Raw genomic sequence first — 10,499 nt, forward strand, 5'->3', positions numbered from 1 at the left:
AATGGAGATATGATACTACATAAAGCAAAATAAACTCTGAAAGATGTCTTCTTCGCTTTATCAAGAGTCTAGCACAGTCAGCGAGGTGAGTCACGTCCTGTATCTGAAATCAACAAAATCCGACAACAGGTGAGAATCCGAAGCTTCCTAGTAGGGTAATAGTTCCAAATAGAGACTATATAAAACTATATGAACCTGCTAGGCAATCCTAATCTCCAATGCCACAGGAATCCAAGCCTAGGGTCTTAGTCTAATTCGAAAAGGCTAAATTCGTCAAAGCTAATCGTACTCTTTTTATTATTAGTTCAGTTAGCACTAAACAGTAATTCGTATCAATGTTTTTAGTCTCATAAATCTTAATAATCTCATTAGTCTCAATAGTCTCATTGAATCTCAACTGTCTCAATAGTCTCAAAGATTTATCCACAGTCTCAAAGAATTATTCACAGTCTCATTAGTCTCAAATTCTTAATAGAAATCAAACACAAACAAGAAAAACAAGTCAATCACAACAGAATACAATTAGTTTAAGTAGTAGAAGCAGCAGATAGGTGAACAAATAGGCAAACCAAACAAATATGCACATCCAAGCAATTGTAAATAAATGCACATGATGCATGCCTGTTCTACTGGTCATGAGCTCACTTGTCAGTTATAATGCCAAAAACACACATATTGGTAGCTAACCCGTACATGAAACACCACATGGAGCAAGTGGGACCACACCGCAACCCTTGCATCTTATATGCTTAACCCGAAGCAATTGGGATAAACCTTAACCCTTGCGTCTTATCTAGGTAGGTGTTTACAATTCTCAACTCGGAGCAAGTGGGACAAACCACAATCCTTGCATCTTACCCAGGTGTCTCAAGTCTCAACCCGGAGTAAGTAGGACAAACCTCAACCCTTGCATCTTACTCAAGTGTCTCAAACCTTTACCTAGAGCAATTGGGACAAACCACTATCCTTGCATCTTACTTAGGCAGGTGTTTAACTGTGCTTAACCCGGAGCAAGTGGGACAAACTACAACTCTTGCATCTTACCCAGGTAATTAATCAATATTCATTCATTTTAATCAATTTTACAACTTATAGATTCATTAACCCCAAGTCATTATTAATTCATCAATTCTATATCTGGTGAGCATGATAACACCACTGTCTTCACCGCCGATGGGACGAACCACCATCCCCGCAATAATTTCATCTGGATAACCAAGCATTTATTTGGGAATAATTCAATTCAATTCATTGGACTTAGCCACACACTACCCAGATCTTAAAAATAGGTTATCAAACTTTATACGGGATTTACAAGCTTGTTGGAAAAGCCAAACAGTCAAAAACAAAGATTGATTGAGAAAATAGGACTTGTTCGTACGCATCACCCTTGTGCGTATGCACAAGACCAAAATTATGGTTTTTCTGCAGTATCTCATATTTCAGTTTAAAACACTAATGTTCAATTATTCATAACTTGTTCTACAAAATTCTATTTTCCTTCATTCTTAAACCAATTTAAAATTCTCATCAGCACCTTTAATTTAATACAAATTTTATCAAAATCCAAACTCCACGCGCTAAGTTATAACCCGTTGAAGTTGGTTAAAAGCTCATTTTGACCAATTTTCAGGCCAATTCAGTTTTAAATCATTTCCAAACCATTTCTAAACATTCTCAACACTCATTTATCAATTTCTACCCTTCCTAATTATTCGGCACTTAATTTACCAAAGTTTTAATCCAACCTTAACATACACACTCAAGCATCCAAAATTCACAACCAAATTTTAATCAATCGTCTCATTCTCATTCAACAATTCAAACCACTTATCTCGACTTACCAAAGAGGAGATTTCTCACCCTATCACAGCCTCCAGCCCAAATTTTCATATCAATTATCATTATAGGCAATCATACCACACCAATTCAATCATGCATACATCACAATTATCCAATCGCACAATAGCACATAACACTTCTCAATTCATCCTAAAACTCATTAATTTTCATTCTCAATTTCATGCAAAACACATCAACCAACACAAAACTCATACTAGCTATTATTCAAGCATATCAACGATCAATTCCATTCAGTCCTATCCTAGGGACAAGTAACCTAGGTTTTCACATAACTTTACATAATACCTACCTGAAACCAAAACCCGTACTTTAATGATGGAAATTTTCAACCCTTGAATTCTTGTCCTTCCGGCCAAACCGAGCTCGCTCAACTCCCACCAAGCCTGAAGAATTGCTCCACAACGACACCAAGTACTGAAATCATCCAAGCAACTCTAATATCACCAAATTTCACACACATATCAACCTAGGACCCATAAAAATAGAGGTTTGAAGGAGGAAAAGGTCACCTTACCTTATCTCATTCGAAACTTGGGTAGAATCCAACTACAATTTATGCTAGAGCTCTCCTATTGCATCAAAATCACAAAAATCTCAATACTCCATACCCAAAATGCAAATTGAAGAGAGATTTCAAAAATGGCTCAAAGTTCTCGAAATTAATCACCTTAAAAATGGTATAGAATCGAAAAATACGGCGAGAGTGGCGCGTGGCCGTAAACGGGTCTTCGATCGAAGTTACGAATTGAAAGTTATGTGGATTTGAATGTAGTGATGAATAGTGAAAGCTACGGCATCTTACTCTCCTTCTCTTCTCTTTACCAAGGGTCTCTCTCACAAATGAGGGTTGAGTGTGTTGAAAAGTGAAATGTAAATGGCTTATAAGCCTTAGGATGGGTGATGAGCGGATAATTTATACGCTTTTTGGTATTGTTTTTAGTATATTTTTAGTATGTTTTAGTTGGTTTTTATTATATTTTTATTAGTTTTTGTTTAAAAATCACTTTTCTAAATTTTACTATGAGTTTGTGTATTTTTCTGTGATTTCAGGTATTTTCTGGCTGAAATTGAGGGACCTGAGCAAAAATCTGATTCAGAGGCTGAAAAAGGACTGCAGATGCTATTGGATTCTGACCTCCCTACACTCAAAGTAGATTTTTTGGAGCTACAAAAAACCAATTGGCACGCTCTCAATTGCGTTGGAAAGTAGACATCCTGGGCTTTCCAGCAATATATAATAGTTTATACTTTGCCCGATATTTGATGGCCCAAACAGGCGTTCCAAGTTAGCTCAAGAATTCTGGCGTTTAACGCCAGAACTGGCACAAAAGCTGGAGTTAAACGCCCAAACTGGCACAAAAGCTGGCGTTTAACTGCAAGAAAAGTCTCTACATATGGAAGCTTCAATGCTCAGCCCAAGCACACACCAAGTGAGTCCGGAAGAAGATTTCTGCATTAATTACCTATTTCTGTAACCCTAGGCTACTAGTTTTCTATAAATAGGACCCTTTGCTATTGTATTTTCATCTTTTGATCATCCTGGAATCATGTTTTGATGATTGAACCCTCTTTGGGAGGCTGGCCATTCGGCCATGCCTAGACCTTTTGTTCTTATGTATTTTCAATGGTGGAGTTTTTACACACCATAGATTAAGGTGTGGAGCTCTGCTGTTCTTCATGAATTAATACAAGTACTATTGTTTTTCTATTCAACTCAAGTCTATTTCTTCTCCAAGATATTCATTCGCACCCAAGAACATGATGAACATGATGATTATGTGACACTCATCACCATTCTCACCTATGAATGCGTGACTGACAACCACTTCCGTTCTACATGCAAACAAGCTTGAATGTGTATCTCTTAGGTTTCTAATATAAGATTAGAATCTTCGTGGTATAGGCTAGAATTATTGGCGGCCATTCCTGAGATCCGGAACGTCTAAACTTTGTCTGTGGTATTCTGAGTAGGATCTGGAAAGGGATGACTGTGACGAGCTTCAAACTCGCGATTGTTGGGTGTGTGACAGACGCAAAAGGATTAATAGATCCTATTCCAACATGATCGAGAACTGACAGATGATTAGCCGTGCGGTGACAGCGTGCGTAGAACATTTTCATTGAGAGGACGGGAAGTAGCCATTGACAACGGTGATGCCCAACATGAAGCTTGCCATGAAAAGGAGTATGAATGAATGGAAGAAGGCAATAGGAAAGCAGAGGTTCAAGAGGAGCAAAGCATCTTCATACGCTTATCTGAAATTCCTACCAATGAATTACATAAGTATCTCTATCTCTATCTTTATTTTATGTTTTATTTATCTTTAATTATCAATCCTCCATAACCATTTGAATCTGCCTGACTGAGATTTACAAGATGACCATAGCTTGCTTCAAACCGACAGTCTCCGTGGGATCGACCCTTACTCACGTAAGGTATTACTTGGACGACCCAATGCACTTGCTGGTTAGTTGTGCGGAATTGTGACAAAGTGTGATTCACGTTTGAGAGCTCCAAGTCCTTTGGTGCCATTGTTGATGATCACAATTTCGTGCACCAAGTTTTTGGCGCCGTTGCCGAAGATTGTTCGAGTTTGGACAACTGACGGTTCATCTTGTTGCTTAGATTAGGTACTTTTCTTTTTATTTTTCAGAATTTTTAAGAATAAATTCTAGAGTTTCAAGGTGATGTTCTTATCATCACAAAAGCTGATTGATTCTCATCAATTTAGCTATTGAATGTAATGTCCTGCTGAAGCTTGACTAGCCATGTCTAATCCTTTTTGGACTGAAGCTTTAGACTAACATTGCATGATTCCTGGAATTCTTATGAAAAGTTTTGATTCCCTTTATTTTCTTTTCTATATAAGTTTTGAAAATCACAAAAAAAAATTTATAAAATCATAAAAATAAAAAATGTTTTATGTTTCTTGTTTGAGTCTAGTATCTAATTTTAAGTTTGGTGTCAATCGCATGTCTTTATTCTTCTAATTTTTGAAAATTTCATGCATTATGTTCTTCATTGATCTTCAAGTTGTTCTTGATGATTTCAGTGCTCTGATCTTTAATTTCTCTTATTTTGTGTCTTTTGTTGTTTCTTATATGCATTTTCAAATTGCTATAGTCCTTAGTATACAAACTTCTAAGTTTGGTGTCTTGCATGCATTGTTTATTTGATCTTAGTTGCATTCTTTTTATTATTGTTTCTCATCATAAAAAAAATTTTTTAAAAAAATTCTTAAATTGTGTCTTTTCAAGTCAATAACACAGAGAATTGAAGATTCAGAACATTCAGTAGAGGAATTAAACAGAAAAAGCTGGGCGTTCAAAATGCCCAGTGAAGAAGGAAAACTGGCGTTTAAACGCCAGCCAGGGTACCTGGTTGGGCGTTTAACGCCCAAAAAGGTAGGATTTTGGGCGTTAAATGCCAGAATGGATGCCATTCTGGGCGTTTAACGCCAGAAGGACACTAGAGGGAAGATTTTGTTTTTAATTCAAATCTTTTTCAAATTTTCATAATTTTTCAAAATCAAATCTTTTTCAAATCATATCTTTTCAATCATATCTTTTCAAAATCAATTTCTTTTCAAATTTTTTTATTTATTACTATTTTCGAAAATTCTTGCTACAATTAATAATTTAATTCAAAATTTTCTAGTTATTACTTGCCTATTAAGAAAAGATCAAAAGTTTTAATTTTAGAATCATATCTTTTAATTTCTTGTTAGTTAAGTAATCAACTTTAATTTTAAAACTTTCTCTTTTTAATTTGATTTTCAATCATATCTTCTCAATCATATCTTTTTCAATCACATCTTTTTCAAAATTAATTTTCAATCATATCTTTTTTATTTCTAATTTCAAAATCTTTTCAAAAATCACTTAATTTCTTTCCCAATCTTAGTTTTCGAAAATCATCAATCAAATTTTCAAAATTTCTTTTAATTATTTCAAAATCTTTTAATTTAATTTTCGAAAATTCTTCCCCTCTTCTCACATCCTTCTATTTAAGGGACTAACACTCCTCCTCAAGGTGCAATTCGAACTCTATCCTTCTTGATAAGTTCGAATTCTCTTCTATCTACCTTCTCCTTCTATTCTTCTTTTCCTCTGACACCTCAAGGAATCTCTATACTGTGACATAGAGGATTCCATACTTTCTTGTTCTCTTCTCTTTCATATGAGTAGGAGCAAAGACAAAAGCATTCTTGTTGAGGCTGATCCTGAACCTGAAAGGACCTTGAAGCGAAAGCTAAGAGAAGCTAAAGTACAACTCTCTGTAGAGGACCTAACAGAGCTTTTCAAACAAGAAGAAGCCATGGCAGCCAAAAACAACAACAATGCCAACAATGCAAGGAAGGTTCTTGGTGACTTTACTACACCTACTCCCGACTTCTATGGGAGAAGCATCTCAATCCCTACCATTGGAGCAAACAACTTTGAGCGTAAGCCTCAATTAGTTTCTCTAATGCAACAGAATTACAAGTTTCATGGACTTCTATTGGAAGATCCTCATCAGTTCTTAGCTGAATTCTTGTAAATTTGTGACACTGTCAAGACCAATGGGGTTGATCCTGAGGTCTACAGACTTATGCTCTTCCCTTTTGCTGTAAGAGACAGAGCTAGGACATGGTTGGATTCACAACCCAAAGAAAGCTTGAACTCTTGGGAAAAGCTAGTCAATGCCTTCTTGGCAAAGTTCTTTCCACCTCAAAAGTTGAGCAAGCTTAGAGTGGAAGTCCAAACCTTCAGACAGAAGGAAGGAGAATCCCTCTATGAAGCTTGGGAAAGATACAAGCAATTGATCAGAAGGTGCCCTTCTGACATGCTTTTAGAATGGAGCATCATAGGTATATTCTATGATGGTCTATCTGAACTATCCAAGATGTCATTGGATAGCTCTGCTGGAGGATCTCTTCATCTGAAGAAAACGCCTGCAGAAACTCAGGAACTCATTGAAATGGTTGTAAATAACCAATTCATGTACACTTATGAAAGGAATCCTGTGAATAATGGGATAAATAAGAAGAAAGGAGTTCTTGAAATTGATACTCTGAATACCATATTGGCTCATAATAAAATATTGACTCAGCAAGTCAATATGATTTCTCAAAGCTTGTCTGGAATGCAAGCTGCACCAGGCAGTACTAAGGAAGCTTCCCCTGAAGAAGAAGCTTATGATCATGAGAACCCTGCAATGGAAGAGGTGAATTACATGGGAGAACCCTATGAAAACACCTATAACCCTTCATGGAGAAATCACCCAAACCTCTCATGGAAGGATCAATAGAGGCCTCAACAAGGCTTCAACAACAATAATGGTGGAAGAAACAGGTTTAGCAATGGCAAACCTTTTCCATCATCTTCTCAGCAACAGACAGAGAATTCTAAGCAGAGCCACTCTGACTTAGCAACTATAGTCTCTGATCTAATTAAAACCACTCAAAGTTTCATGACTGAAATAAGATCCTCCATTAGAAATTTGGAGGCACAAGTGGGTTAGCTGAGTAAGAAAATTACTGAACTCCCTCCTAGTATTCTCCCAAGCAATACAGAAGAGAATCCAAAGAGAGAGTGCAAGGCTATAAACACGTCTCACATGGCCGAACCTAGAGAGGAGGAAGAGGCAGTGATTTTCACTGAGGAAGACCTCAATGGACGTCCACTAACCTCCAAGGAGTTTCCTAATGAGGAACAATGGGAATCTAAGGCTCACACTGAGACCATAGAGATTCCATTGAATTTACTTTTGCCATTCATGAGCTCTGATGAGTATTCTTCCTCTGAAGAGGATGAAGATGTTACTGAAGAGCAAGTTGCTAAGTATCTTGGAGCAATCATGAAGCTAAATACCAAGTTATTTGGTAATGAGACTTGGGAGGATGAACCCCCCTTGCTCATCAAAGAACTGGATGACTTGACTAGGCAGAGATTACCTCTAAAGAGACAAGATCCTGAAAAGTTCTCAATACCTTGTACCATAGGCACCATGACCTTTGAGAAGGCTCTGTGTGACCTAGGGTCAAGCATAAACCTCATACCTCTCTCTGTAATGGAGAAGCTAGGGATCATTGAGGTACAAGATGCAAGAATCTCACTGGAGATGGCAGACAATTCAAAGAAACAGGCTTATAGACTTGTAGAGGATGTCTTGGTAAAGGTTGAAGGCTACTACATCCCTGCTGATTTCATAATCCTAGAGACTGGGAAGTGTATGGATGAATCCATCATCTTTGGCAAACCCTTCCTAGCCACAACAAAAGCTGTGATTGATGTTGACAGAGGAGAATTAATCATTCAAGTGAATGAAGACTCCCTTGTGTTTAAAGCTCAAGGATATCCCTCTGTAACCATGGAGAGGAAGCATAAAGAGCTTCTCTCAACTCAGAGTCAGACAGAGCCCCCACAGTCAAACTCTAAGTTTGGTGTTAGGAGGCCACAACCAAACTTTAAGTTTGGTATTGAACCCCCACATTCAAACTCTAAAGTTTAGTGTTGGGAGGTTCCAACATTGCTCTAAACATCTGTGAGGCTCCATGAGAGCCCACTGTCAAGCTATTGACATTAAAGAAGCACTTGTTGGGAGGCAACCCAATTTTTACTTATCTATGTTAAATTTCTATTTTCTTTTGTTAATTTATGTTTTCTGTAGGTTGATGATCATGTGAAGTCACAAAAACAATTGAAAAAGTAAAAACAGAATAAAAAACAAAATTAAAAATAGAACACCCTGGAGGAGAAACTTACTGGCGTTTAAACGCCAGTAAGGGTAGCAGAATGGACGTTAAACGCCCAGTCTGGCACCATTCTGGGCGTTTAACGCCAGAAATGGGTACCAGACTGGTGTTTAATGCCAGGAATGGGCAAGAAGCTCACGTTAAACGCCAGAAATGGGCAGCAGCCTGGCGTTTAACGCCAGGATTGGCAAAAAGGGGCATTTTTGCACGCCACTTGGTGCAGGGATGAGATATCCTTGACACCTCAGGATCTGTGGACCCCACAGGATCCCCACCTACCCCACCTCTCTCTCTCTTCTTCACCCATTCACCAATCACCTCAATACCTCTTCCCCAAACACTCCTCACCTATCAAATCCCACCATTCTTTTCACCACTCACATCCATCCTTCATAAAACCCCACCTACCTCACCATTCAAATTCAAACCAATTTCCCTCCCAAACCCACCCATAATGACCAAACCATACCCCCCTCTCCACTCCTATATAAGCCCATCTTCACTCCTTCATTTTCATACAACATCCACACTACTTCTCCCCCTTGGCCGAAACACTAAGCCCCCTCTATCTCCTCTATTTCTTCTTCTTCTACTCTCTTCTTTCTTCTTTTGCTCGAGGACGAGCAACCTTCTAAGTTTGGTGTGGTAAAAGCTAAAGCTTTTTTTTCCATAACCATTAATGGCACCAAAGGCCAGAGAAACCTCTAGAAAGAGGAAAGGAAAGGCAAAAGCTTCCACCTCCGAGTCATGGGAGATGGAGAGATTCCTCTTAAGGGTGCATCAAGACCACTTCTATGAAGTTGTGGCCAAGAAGAAAGTGATCCTCGAGGTCCCTTTTAAGGTAAAAAAGAATGAGTATCCAGAGATCCGACATGAGATCCGAAGGAGAGGTTGGGAAATTCTCACCAACCCCATTCAACAAGTCGAAATCTTAATGGTTCAAGAGTTCTATGCCAATGCATGGATCACCAAGAACCATGATCAAAGTGTGAACCCGGACCCCAAGAATTGGCTTACAATGGTCCGAGGGAAATACTTAGACTTTAGTCCGAAAAATGTAAGGTTGGCATTCAATTTGCCTATGATGCAAGGAGATGCACACCCATACACTAGAAGGGTCAACTTTGATCAAAGGTTGGACCAAGTCCTCATGGACATCTGTGAAGAGGGCGCCCAATGGAAAAGAGATGCAAGAGGGAAGCCGGTTCAACAAAGAAGGCATGACCTCAAACCCGTGGCTAGGGGATGGTTGGAGTTCATCTAACGCTCAATCATTCCCACTAGCAACCGGTCTGAAGTTAATATAGACCGAGCCATCATGATCCATAGCATCATGATTGGAGAGGAAGTAGAAGTTCATGAGGTTATATCCCAAGAACTCTACAAGGTGGCGGATAAGTCTTCTACTTTGGCAAGGTTAGCCTTCTCTCATCTCATTTGTCACCTCTGCAATTCAGCTAGAATTGACATAGAGGAAGACATCCTCATTGATAAGGATAAGCCCATCACTAAGAAAAGGATGGAGCAAACAAGAGATCCCACTAATGGACAAGAGCATGAGGAAACTCCTCATCATGAAATCTCTGAGATGCCTCAAGGGATGCATTTTCCTCCACAAAACTATTGGGAGCAAATCAACACCTCCCTAGGAGAATTGAGTTCCAATATGGGACAACTAAGGGTGGAGCACCAAGAGCATTCTATCCTTGATGAGATATTTTGGAGGAAAAATAAATCTCTCCCAAAACACCCAAAACTAACCGGCAAGTGTACCGGGTCGTATCAAGTAATAAAAACTCACGGGAGTGAGGTCGATCCCACAGGGATTGAAGGATTGAGCAATTTTAGTTTAGTGGTTGATTTAGTCAAGCGAATCAAGATTTGGTTGATGGTTTTGTG

The 10,499-nt window shown here is 38.5% G+C and overlaps 1 non-coding gene across 1 annotated transcript; it reads right to left on the reverse strand.

Annotated features, from left to right (window-relative positions):
- Positions 1-6,586: 6,586 nt before the first annotated feature.
- Positions 6,587-6,694, reverse strand: LOC112725310 (small nucleolar RNA R71). Its single transcript, XR_003164426.1, has one exon. It is a non-coding gene; the product is annotated as a small nucleolar RNA R71 (small nucleolar RNA).
- Between the last annotated feature and the right edge of the window lie 3,805 nt (positions 6,695-10,499).

This window comes from Arachis hypogaea, chromosome 11, assembly GCF_003086295.3.
Source record: "Arachis hypogaea cultivar Tifrunner chromosome 11, arahy.Tifrunner.gnm2.J5K5, whole genome shotgun sequence".
Lineage (NCBI taxonomy): Eukaryota > Viridiplantae > Streptophyta > Magnoliopsida > Fabales > Fabaceae > Arachis > Arachis hypogaea.